This window comes from Chamaea fasciata, unplaced genomic scaffold, assembly GCF_029207755.1.
Source record: "Chamaea fasciata isolate MVZ Bird 193981 ecotype frontalis unplaced genomic scaffold, bChaFas1.0.hap1 SCAF_1, whole genome shotgun sequence".
Classification (NCBI taxonomy): domain Eukaryota; kingdom Metazoa; phylum Chordata; class Aves; order Passeriformes; family Sylviidae; genus Chamaea; species Chamaea fasciata.
Genome location: NW_027094086.1, coordinates 12,578,700 through 12,590,467, shown reverse-complemented (window position 1 = coordinate 12,590,467; position 11,768 = coordinate 12,578,700). Strand labels below are relative to the sequence as shown.

At 42.3% G+C, this 11,768-nt stretch overlaps 1 long non-coding RNA gene across 2 annotated transcripts; it reads right to left on the bottom strand.

Moving 5' to 3' along the window:
* Positions 1-9,811: 9,811 nt before the first annotated feature.
* LOC136301371 (uncharacterized) lies at positions 9,812-11,373 on the bottom strand. 2 transcript variants are annotated; one of them, XR_010723857.1, is made up of 4 exons: positions 11,114-11,373; positions 10,700-10,781; positions 10,518-10,601; positions 9,812-10,259 (listed from the first exon to the last, which is right to left on the bottom strand). It is a non-coding gene; the product is annotated as an uncharacterized lncRNA (long non-coding RNA). The 2 variants fall into 2 exon arrangements; XR_010723856.1 differs by having other exon boundaries at positions 10,518-10,781.
* Positions 11,374-11,768: the final 395 nt, after the last annotated feature.

Sequence of the window (11,768 nt, the reverse complement as noted above, 5' to 3'; positions counted from 1 at the left end):
TAAATATCTGTTTAATGAGAAATTATGTTATATTCTCTGAAAGCATCTAAAAAGTGGTAGCAGGTACTCATCAGGATTTTAGGGTTTAAATTTTAGACATCTAAATGAAGGACGCTTTGTTTGATGCTAAAAACAAGGAGAGGAACTTGGTGGCCAAGAAGGCATCCTGGCTTTTATCAGAAACAGTGTGGCCAGCAGGACCAGGGCTGTGACTGGCCCCTGTACTTGGCATTGGTGACGCCACACCTCAAATCCTGTGTCCAGTTCCAGGCCCCTCACAAGAACATTGAGATGCTGGGGCATGTCCAGAGAAGGGCAATGCAGATGAGGAAGGGTTTGGAGCACAAGTCTGAGGAGGAGAAGCTGAGGGAGCTGGGGCTGTTTAGCCTGGAGAAAAGGAGGCCTCAGGGGAGACCTTGTCACTCTCCACAGCTCCCTGAAAGGAGGCTGTAGCCAGGTGGGGTTGCCCTTTTCTTCCAAGTAACAAGTGACAGGACAAGCGAAAATGACCTCAAATTGTGCCAAGAGAGGTTTAGATTGGATATTAGGAAAAATTTCTTCTTGGAAAAGGTTGTCAAGCATTGGAACAGGCTTCCCAGAGAAATGATTGTGCCACCATCCCTGGAGCTGTTCAAAAGACGTGTAGGTGTGGCACTTGGGGACATGGTTTAATTGTAGACTTGGCAATGCTGGGTTAATGGTTGGAATCAATGATCCTAAGGGTCTTTTCCAGCCTAACAATTCTGATTCAATGGTTCTGTATGTGTGTATGAATACATGTATATATCAACATAACTTACAGGATAAAGGGACAGTGCTTTCATGTTTATAGATAAGAAAGCCCTGGATAGACTGTGCAGATGTTTTAAAGCCAGCTGGGAAGTAAATAATGGAAAAGTAAAACCATTTCTAGTTTCATTACATTGGAACATATTGAATCTAATGGAGGTTCAGAAGGAAGATGGTATTATAGTTCCTTATTTCCAGCTCTTCGTAAAATGACACATTTGCTGAGACCTTCTCTATGATGGCAACCGTTGCAGGATGCCTTTTGATAGTTAATTTTATTTAGCATTGTCCATTTGATTGATGGAAAGCCGATACTGAACTTTTCTCCAGGAGGCAGAAAAGACCACAGTTTTTTGATTACATGATCATTTTATAAACAGTGAGTCCTTTCTCTCAGCACATGCAAGGGGAAGGCACTTGAAAAGTTATTCAAACAGGTCTTGCTGCACCTATTAAGGCAGAGTTGGAGCTTGTTAACAGACTGTATATAGCAAAGGCCTTGAGCTGATAATCATGGCGGACTTCTAATTTTCATGGCTTTCCAAAAATTACAGTGCCCTAACATTACATTAATGAAGCTTTCTGGAGAGTGTGTGTTCAGAAAAAGCATGCACTGAGCCCTGTGTAATCACTGGTTCTCACAGAGTACATGGCCCTTCTGTAATTGCAATATGATATAAAGAAGATCATTAAAAATAATTCAAGACATGTCTCTTCAAATGAAATATTTCTCTAACCCAAGACCACCTCTGGTGGCAGGCAAATTCTGCTCACGCCTAGAAAATGAGGCAGAAAAGGGAAATGGATGTTTTGAATGAGAGACTTGATGTTCACCTAAATACACTCCATGGATAAAAAGGATTATTTATGGATTTGTTTGGGATATAAAATCAGCCTTCATTGATCATATGAGGAAGCACTCTGTTTAGACATTCTGCAACTGTGAAGCTATGGCAGTATTTACATGAAGAATATGTGTGATTTTCATGGGATTATTATAAACTCTGATTTGAGATGTGCTTTGGTTTTCAAGCTTGTATCTGAAATACTTCAAATTGGATTTTTCTGTATCCTTGGCCTTTAGAAACTGTGGTTCATTACTTAAAGTATCCCATTAACAGGTTCACACTTCTTTTGTGTGTGTGCAGGATGGCAGAATCATAACTCTACAAGCGCAAGAACTTTTGTTAAAACACGAGGTAACCCAGATCTTCCAGAGATGGTAAAGTCAAAAATAAAAGCTTTATTTTCCATACAAATTTTTAAAAAAATAAAAAGGGGGAATAAAAAATGAGAAACAGTTCAGTAGTATGGCTAGAGACTGAGACGGAAGATAAATTTACCAACTCTGGAAAATTAAATGAAACTTTGCCTCAATGTTCAATATGATTGTTGACACAAAGCATGATGACAAAATCAGAATACCTGATCAAGTACTTGGTTGGAAAAGGAAAGATTTATTTCAAGAACAGACACTTAGTTCAAACATCTCGATAAACTCGAATTGGCTGTGGAGAGGGCAAATAATCTCCACAGAAAAACACAGAAAAATTATCAAAGTACTGGTCGACCATCAAGGAGAGTTAATAGATTAAGGACACTGAAATTGAGTGAAGAAAGCCTCTTGCAAGTGGTCAAAAATAGAAGACATGGTCTAAAATATTATAGATTTGTTACTCTGACTTCAGTGGTATGTTGTGCTTCTAGGAGGAAAAAAAATTTATAAAGCTATCTAAGTAACTGGAAGGAAAGATGAAATACAGTATGTTTCTATGAAAGGTTGAATATAAACCCCAAATCTGATATTTTTATTCAGTAAAATGGCTGATTTGCTAGCTGAAGAAAATACAGATATCATTAATACCAGAACACTAATGCATACATTGTCATGTAGAGTATTTTAATCCAAATATGGAGATTAAATGAACATTTTCAAGATGGAAATGACTGATAAATCATAGGTTGTTCTGGAAAGGGATGTTTGTGTTCTCAAAACATGATGCTCAGATTTCCTACTCACACCCCTGGATGCAGGCAAGGAGGTCAGTTTCACCTGCTTACACTCTCCCAAACAGGCACCCAAAAATCCCCAAAATCACTGATGTTTACCACCTTCTTCCATGCCTCTGCCTCTGTTTTTGGCAGGGTCATTGCCAGACTCATGCGAGAATCCATCTCCTGTGAGGGGAACCCTGGTACTTCCTGGGAGATCCACAGCAGGAGATCTTCATGCCAGAAGATTCCACTTGTGCTCCTCTTCCATGAGCTGGTGCTATCCTAGACTCCTGGGGAGGTCTGTAGGACCTGTAGAGCGTGTTCTCTTCATTTTGCTACTGTGGTGCTGGACACAGCCATCACTAGTTCCTCAAGCCCCTTCTGAAACTCTGGGTGAGGGGGACAACTCATGAGGGGCTGTGCCTTTCTCCTTCATCACCTTATATCCAGGGATGCCCACCCCCTCCCAACACACTCCCACCTAAAGTCACTGCCATTTCCCCTGACAGATGCAATGCCTTGCCCTCAAAACCAACAACTTGTTGCTAAAACTGCCAAAGGATCATGCAATCTCTTTCTGGTTTTCCATTTTTTTTTTACTTCTTTCTCATTTTAAGCTAGGAGCACTTCATGCCTGCAGTTGGCAGGGACAAAGGGGGAGGCAGCAGGGTGGGAAGGGGAGAGAGCTGAGGAACATCTGTTTCACATTTAACCTGGAACCAAACTTTTTCATCATGCTTCTCCAGTCTTACTTGTATATTGATTCAATTACTAGGCTTTGCTAGTGCAAGAGATTTATATTAAAGCCTCATACAAAGCTATTGTGTTTTGTCACACAACAGTACTGAATCAATTACAAACGTGTTCTACATGATCCTTCTCAGTCATACACATTTGCCTGGGGACAATCTGATCGACCTAGACTCCAGCTGGACTCTTCCATATCTCCAGGAAGGTGTGACACACCTGGCTGACATTTGCTAGCAGGACAGTCACATCCTGGGCATGTCATCCTCACTCTTCTTGTCCCCTGTGTGCCACATTTCTCAGCTCTGCCTCATCAAAGGTTTGCATAGGTGAGAGAAACAAGGCTGGACCCACATGCACAAAAGCCTGGCCTCAGGTCTCAACAGCTGGGATAAAGGTCCCTCAGGTGTGCAAAGGAGCAGTGGTGTAACGTGATCCTCCCCTTAGGAATGGGGAGAAGTTGGCCAGTGCAGTCACATCACAAAAATGGGAAGAGGCTCTTGGGGCTGGCTGATACTCGGGGAAAAGAAGGGCAGAAGAAACAGGGTCTACAACCCTCCAACTCCCTTTTCCCATAAGAATCCAGCTTCCAAGTAGGGAAGCAAATATGTCCCATATTGCAGAATATGTCCCATATAGAAAGTCAGTTTGCTGCTTACACCAAAGACGGGTTCCATCCCTGGCCACTGACTTGCCATGTAACCATAACCAGAACTTCCTAAGCCAGTATTTCAAATATGGGTGATAATTTTGGGTACCACTATACTTTCTGGGCTCTCAACATGTGTTTTCTGTAGAAAGTCACCAGAACTGGAGGTATCTTGAATTAAAGAACTTTTTAGAAATGTTTAAACCTCACAATTCCTTTTTCAAAATACCCAGGAAACCACACAATACTTTATAGATTGCATGCTTATCTGTAGAACACAAATTGACAAATTTAGCACCTAGGGAGCTTCCAAATTGCTGAGAAAATGCTGCACGAAGAGCACTGAGGAGACACAGAGCAGGTCGCTGTAGCTGGGTCAGATGTGCAGATGCTCCTCACTTGACCACACAATTCCTACCTATTTCTCTTCACAGTGTTTGCCTCTTCTCAGCACCTGTCTTCCAAGATCTTCCTGATGGGGCTGTAACCAATAACCAGTTCTACTCTGAGTCCATGTGTACCCAGTTCCCAGGTAAATGCAGCTCCCTTGGCAGGCACCGCCTGCCTTCTGTGCAGGTTCTCAGGCAGAACTGGGGCTGAGACTGTGAGATGTCTTTCAACAGGGACTTTGCTTTTCATAACTAATCAGATCCTGAGAGGACCCCTGAAGTACTAATGTACATTAACAGCAATATTATTGATATTACATCTACCACAGTGGACTTTCAAGTGTTACATTTAACAGCCTTATTCTTCTTACATTCAGTAAAGAGCCTGAAAGATAAAAGTCAGGGTTATCCAAAATAAATTCACCTTTTGTCAGAATTCCCCATTCCAGCTAATCCCTCCTGCCTCAGTTTACCCATTCCTGCACAAACTGATGCTGTGAAGCAGATACCTATGGACTTAACCTGCATTCAGACATTACCCATAGCTCCTCACCAGAACTTTGTCCTGTGGGTAAAAGATAACAGGACCCTGTATCCCTAGTAAAGGTCGAAATTGTCTGAACAGATGGAGTCCCAGTGTCCAGAGATTCTGAGCTAAAACTAGCAGAGCTCTTTCAAAGCCAGACCATAACTAGCTGTGATTAGAGCACTTACAATGAGCTTTAGCTAATTTTGAGCTCTTTGGAGATCCTTTCATACAAGTGACATGCAAAGAATGGCAGCAGCTGTGTCTGCCCTGTGCGTGCTGTGAGCCACCTGCACCCAGGAGCCCCATGGCTGCATTATCTCAGTGCTGGCTCGCAGTTATTATACCTTATTTCTCAGCAGGGCATTATCGCTCCAGGTTGAGCATCCTGTTAATGCAGCTGCTCAGCTTCCTGCTCTGTCCCCAGCTGGCAGAAAGCAGGGGTGGAGCAGGTTCAGCCTGCAGAAGTGGGTGGATGTAGCCCAGAGTGCCCCAGCTGTGGGGGTGTCCCCATGACAGACCTGAGGACTGAGGGCAGCACGGAGCCTTGCCACAAGCATTAACCAGCGAACTTCCTACTGGGAAACACCCTGAATTATCTTGTGCAGCTCCCAGGGAAGCTTGAACCACCAGAGACTTTTAAGTGGTCTTCACCTCACCAAGTGAAATCTAGCTCTGGTACTTCTGTCCCTCTGAGTACAAATAATTGCTGCTGGATCATGGTTACCTCCAAAATGATTTCTGTCTTCATCCGTGACAAATAGAGCAGCACAGTTACCCTTGAAGACAAGTTTCTTGTCATAAAATGCGCAGGGTAGATATTCCCATCACCAAGAAATGAAAGTTTCTTTAAAATACAGGAAAACATGGTACACCATTGAGTATCCTCATATGGCCTGACACAGCAGGAGTGTGAAAGGCAGTAATAGCAGAAATAAGACTTCTGAGTTCAGGATTATTGACAAACAGTTCTGAAGAGATATTTTACCCACTTCTATGACCAGTGTCTGAGAGTTTATTTTTCTCTACTTTCTGTCCATCTGTTTAAAGTAAAGAGCCTTTGTTGGAAAACCATGTGTCTTAAGTTGACATCTTAACAGAACGGATACCACCCCTTTTCAAATCAAATCAAAAGTTTATATTCATAGAAAAAGAAGACAGAAATGTGATTAGGAAAATCCGTTTTGATTAACTGCTGCCTGATTAACCTTGGTTGAGGTATCTGCACTCCAGCAATTTGTAGTTTTTCACTGATGGCTGATTAGACTTGGTCATTTTCTTTTCTACCCGAGTTACCTTGTTCTACTCTACAAGAAATGTGAAATTATTAGAGAACTATCTCATATTTCCTGTGTCAAAATATTTTTTTGTAATTAACATTTTAAAATAATTAGAACTGGTGGCAGAATTTTCACAATTCTTAGGAGGAAACACCAGCTTGCTTTATAACTGGATAGTTCCATAGAAGTATTATCTCAGTGCCATGGTCTGTTGTAAAGAAAATGGAATTTTCAGAATTATTGTGAAAAGGGAAAGCACAAAATTCATCAATCTGGCACTGTATGTGTTTATGCATCAGTTTTCTGAAAGTTGTGTCATGTGGTCTCCAGCCGCAGAAAAGTATAATAGTCTGGGGAATGTTCAGAAAAGGATAAAAAAAGGATAAGAGGAGGCATTCAAGCTGCACAGGACAGCTTCAGTACAAGTAATGCCTAAAAGGTGATAGTCTTCACTCTGGAAATAGCCAGAAGGGGATTTGATGGGGCTCTACAAAATCAGGGGGAGGACAGGGGCAGGTTGAATATACATCCACTGTTGAACACAGACAAGACTTGGAGGATCTAAAATGCAATAAGCTGGAAGCAGGTTCAGACCAAACAAAGAACATTTTTACTCACACCAAAATCTGTTTAATCTGGGCAGCTCCTCACCATCCTCCTCACAGGTGCCAGAAGACCTCAGCTTCTTAAAAGGAGGCCGCAGAGATTCATAGAAAAGAAATCTCTCAGGGCAATTAATTATTCAGATGAAGAACAAATTGCAGAAGACTGGAATGACAGTTGAGAAATTATCTCTCAATTTTTGTCATATTTTGTAGTTTCCTAGGTGCATCCATATGGCAAAATTCAAGACAAAATACCAGTTTAGAATGCTATTTGCTCTGGCCCAATATATTAGGTTTTACATCTTTGTATTGAGCCTGAACACACAGTTATGCTGGGTGCCATCCGCAGGAACACCTGTGACAGTGTGTACCCAGAACTACCACTGAGGGCAGAAACCAGACAGCCAGAGCAGTAGGGCTCAGCTAAGGCGTTCTGCCATTCACATTTGACTTCCAAGGGAATTTCCACTGCTGCACAGGAGATGTGGCAGCTCAGGCTGGCTCGTGCCTGTAGAATGTCTGAGACCTTGAACAGGATAGATGTACCCATATCACCCTACATTGCTCTTCAAGTAACTAAGAGCTCCCCAGTTCCTTTTTGGACTTCGAACTGCCTATCATACAAAATACTTAAATGCTGGATTACTCTTTTACAATTAACCAGCCAGGGGAAAAAAGCATGGAACTTGTGGATAAGGACATCATTGAAACTAAGGATCCCTCTGAATCATGGCTCTACAGTGGATGAGGCTGTAGCAGCTTCATTTTCCTGTACCTTACAAGGTCCTGCAGAAGTCTTCACTTGGCTGGGCACCTTCATGTCATATCTTGGGGCATGCACTGCAGCCTCCCATTTGCATCCCAGAACACATTTCTGGTAAGCTGCAGCATGTCTCACTGTCATGAGAACTTTACACTAGGAGCAGGAAAAGGGAAAAAAAGGAGGAAAATCATAATTTTGTCCTACAGAACATCTCATGCAGCCCACAGGAGACACAGTGTCAAATGCAAAGCAGAGGGGATGGTGCTCTGGAAGAATCAAATGGCCAGAGTAGTCTCAGCACAAACAGCTTGGCCTGAGGAGCACAGATCATATCATGGAGGAGAACTATTAAGCAGAATTTAAATAGGTGATGCCTCCAACAAGGACACAAATAATTTTTGAAGTAAAATATGTTTCCACTTTAAAAACTTTATATGCCAAATGAAGTAGAATGGTCATCCAGAAGCTGTCTTTTGGCCATCCCTACCTTCAGCCTCTCCTTCCTGGGCACAGTGAACTCAGTCTCTGTGAGGTAGCATAAACCAGTTTTACACATATTCTCTGGTGGTTTGCTAGTTGTGCAGCACAGAGATATGTTTTTACAGATTAACGGTATATAAACCGCATAAAACCAGCTTACAATGTCTCACCATGGCATAACCCAGATGTGACCCTAACATCCAGACCTGCTCCCAGCAAAGAGCCTAATTATAGCTACCTTTGCATTGGGTGATTGGAGTTCCCTGACAAAACAGCTCCTTTAATAACTGTAAAAATATCAGAGAAGCTAAAGGCACTCCTGGAGGCTACAGAGCACTTTCTAAAAATTGTGCTGTAGAACATGAGAGTCAAAGGTTTAACAGAGCCCAGACAGACTGGCAGGAAACCCAAGGCAGTTTCAGAAGCCAACAGTGTACAGGGAAAGTTCAGAGGCAGCCACCACCTTACTCCTCAGTGTCCAGGTACTCTTTTACACTTGAGTCATGCACAGGGGAAAGGGGAGGGAGAAAATGGAATCTGTGCCCAAGGCTGAACTCATTTCTTCAAGGTTTGTCAGGGTGTTTCCACCAATAGGTCACCACACCCTCCCCACATGAAAGAACTGTACAGAAACCAATGCCAGTAACTTTTGGCCCCAGGCTGACATAGCGTTTTGCTCTTTCTCTGATGTGATGTGGATAAGCAAAGAAAGGTGTTGAATTGAAATGCCTCAGACACTGCACCATGAAGAATAACAAGGCCCCCTTTTCTGTGTGTTACGACAGGCTCTGACATATGGTACTGAATGTACTTGATTATTGCATAAATTCTGTTAATTTCTGGGAAGCAGCAAGGAAGCAGACTTCCAGCTAAGATCCTTATCCTTGTATACCCCCTGGAGTGCACCACTTCAGTAACATTTTTCAGCAATATCATAATGAAGGAGCTCCTTATGTGAGCCACTGCACTGCCCTCACTATTTTCCCTCACCCCTTACCTGCCTCCAATAAAATCCCTACCTAGGGAGAGAGAAAAAGAGAAAAAAGAGAAAGTTAAGAGACGAACTGTTTTCCTAGGCCAAATCCCATTTACTCTAGCTTCCCATTAGGGACTGAAGCAGATGATTCCAAGCTGTGCTCTGCCGTGCAGTGGAAGTGCAGAGGCAGGCAAAGATCACCCTCAAGGCATGAACATCATCTGGGAACACTGGTGTGGGCCGCCTTAACTGGGTCCCACAGATCTCAGTATAAAGCTGAGAGCTAATGCTGAGCTGGGCTGGGCTGGGCTGGCAGCCTCCCCTCCATCCAAATGTCTGTGCCTGTTTTAGCTAGCTGCATGTGCATGCTCCAGACAGCTCTGGAGACAGCTGTGTTGCCCCTTTAACAGAGGAATCAGGATTGGGCAGTGGCCTCTAAGTTCAGGTTGGTGTGAATTATGTCACCCTCTCAGCTCTCTTTATCTCTCCTTGTTCTGTCATGTGGCCAAATCTCTCAGTGGCATTCCTCATGGAAGATGTCCAAGAGAGATGTGGCACTACAGCCAGAAGAAAAAAAAAAACTCTGATGAGGTAGTAAAGCAGTGGGTCATAACGTGCTTTAATGAGTAAATATAAAGTTGTTTGCATGTCCCAGAGACCCTAAACTTAAAAGTAACCCCAGCAGCTCTAGGTCATAAGGTCTCTGAAGATATTCTGGTTCCTGTAGTATTACAGGATTATAACTGTTTGCCCTTCTGGATTCTCTCTTAGCTGTTCACAACCTTCCCAAACGACTTTTTAGACCTCAGACCATCCAGAAGGAGGAAACAGAAAAATTATAACCAGTAGGAACTCAGGACAAGATATCTGCCTCCTTTGTTCTCTACTCATTGCCTCTGAAAACAAGTGGTGGGAAACCCAAATATTAACAGGGTTTTGATTTTCCTGGCAGAATGATTTCTGTTTTCTCCCATGTTGTTCCTCATTTTCTGTCTTCCACTGGCAGCAGTCTTCTGTTCCATGTCCTCATTCTTGATATTTCCATCCTCCTTCCCTTTCCCTGCCAGACACCAGAGACCAAAATTAAATGCATAAGATCACTGAATTAATGAAAGAAGTGACTGGACCTAGTGAGACAGGCAGCTGTCACCTTGGTGACATCCATTAGCTCACTCCATGGCCAGCATTGCTGTGTGCTCAGACCATGAGGTGTTTAAGGCAGGGATTATGTCTTATGAAGTCTGCACAGAGGTGCTGACTGAGGCCTTTGGGCAATGTGAACATTAAATAAGAGCCTTGTACTAGAAAACATTCCCACCTGGAAAGGTTCAAAGAAAAGCCTCCTTGTACAAGTGAAATTCCTGCTTGGTGCACTGGCAGTTTAGTTAACAGAGCTTGACAACTGAAACAAATCATTGTACAAGAATAAGCAGAGAGTTCCTATTTTGCTCCACCTGTCCTCCCACAGATGGATTCCCTGACATGCGCCTGATGCTTTACCAGCCTGGGATAGACAATAAGATAGGGCCTTTTCAGCATGCAGAGATGATCCTTCAACTTTCAGAAATGTGAGATATCAGCCCTGAGGAGGAAAACAATAAAAATGTTAATGCAATGGATGAGCATCTGTCATTCAAACTGTATGTGATGCAGTCCAACTTCCAACAAAGACTGATACAAGAAAATACAACAATAAAATTTTAGCATTTGTTATTTTTGAAGATTGAGAGGAGTAATAATTTGTTTTACTACCCTTTCATTCCTATGGGTTGCTTACAGCAATATATTTGTTCTTACTGATTTTGTGTGAGGATCATAAAGAGGAATTGAAGGAGGAAGGAACAGATTATATCACTGAACTCACAGTAATCAAAACTTGAGCAAAAACCATTCTCTCTTTCCTCTGTTACTTACCCCTCCCAGTACTGGCTGTACACATTAAAGGGACTCTTTACAAAATTGCATTTGTTCACAGACATTACATCTACTATGTAAAATAGATGCTAGGAAAAAAAATCAGCACTCTATTGTAAGTCTTCTGTGATGACTTTCTTCTTGAGTCTCTGACTTCCTGGTTTCACCATGTGCAAAATATGATACATGCCTTCTTACTGCAAATTGCTTTGAGATGTATAGATGAAAAGTGCTTTATATGTACTCCTGATTATGGGCAGTTTGTTTGTTCCCCTAATAACCAGTTCCCTCAATGAAGACATTTTTATTAAGATCAACAGGAGAGCAGGGTGCAGGGGGGAGGCATTTAAATTGGGGTAGGATTTTTAAAAGTGAAATTATTCCATGCCCCAGTAATATAACATCTAGGAAAAGAAACATTATTTGAACAGGTGCATTTTATATATCACATGCACGTGCACTTTCACTGCTTGAAGCCCCTCTAGTGAAATTCACCTGGGCAGCAAATGAGCCTGTAAAGTTACATTATTAATTTTCAGGCTAGTGTTCCCATTTAGATAATCGGCGTCATGCCTTTGCAATTTACTCAACTAAGCCGATTCAGCAAAATTGCCCTTTGTACAGCATATGTACCCCATATGTGAAGGCTGGATCT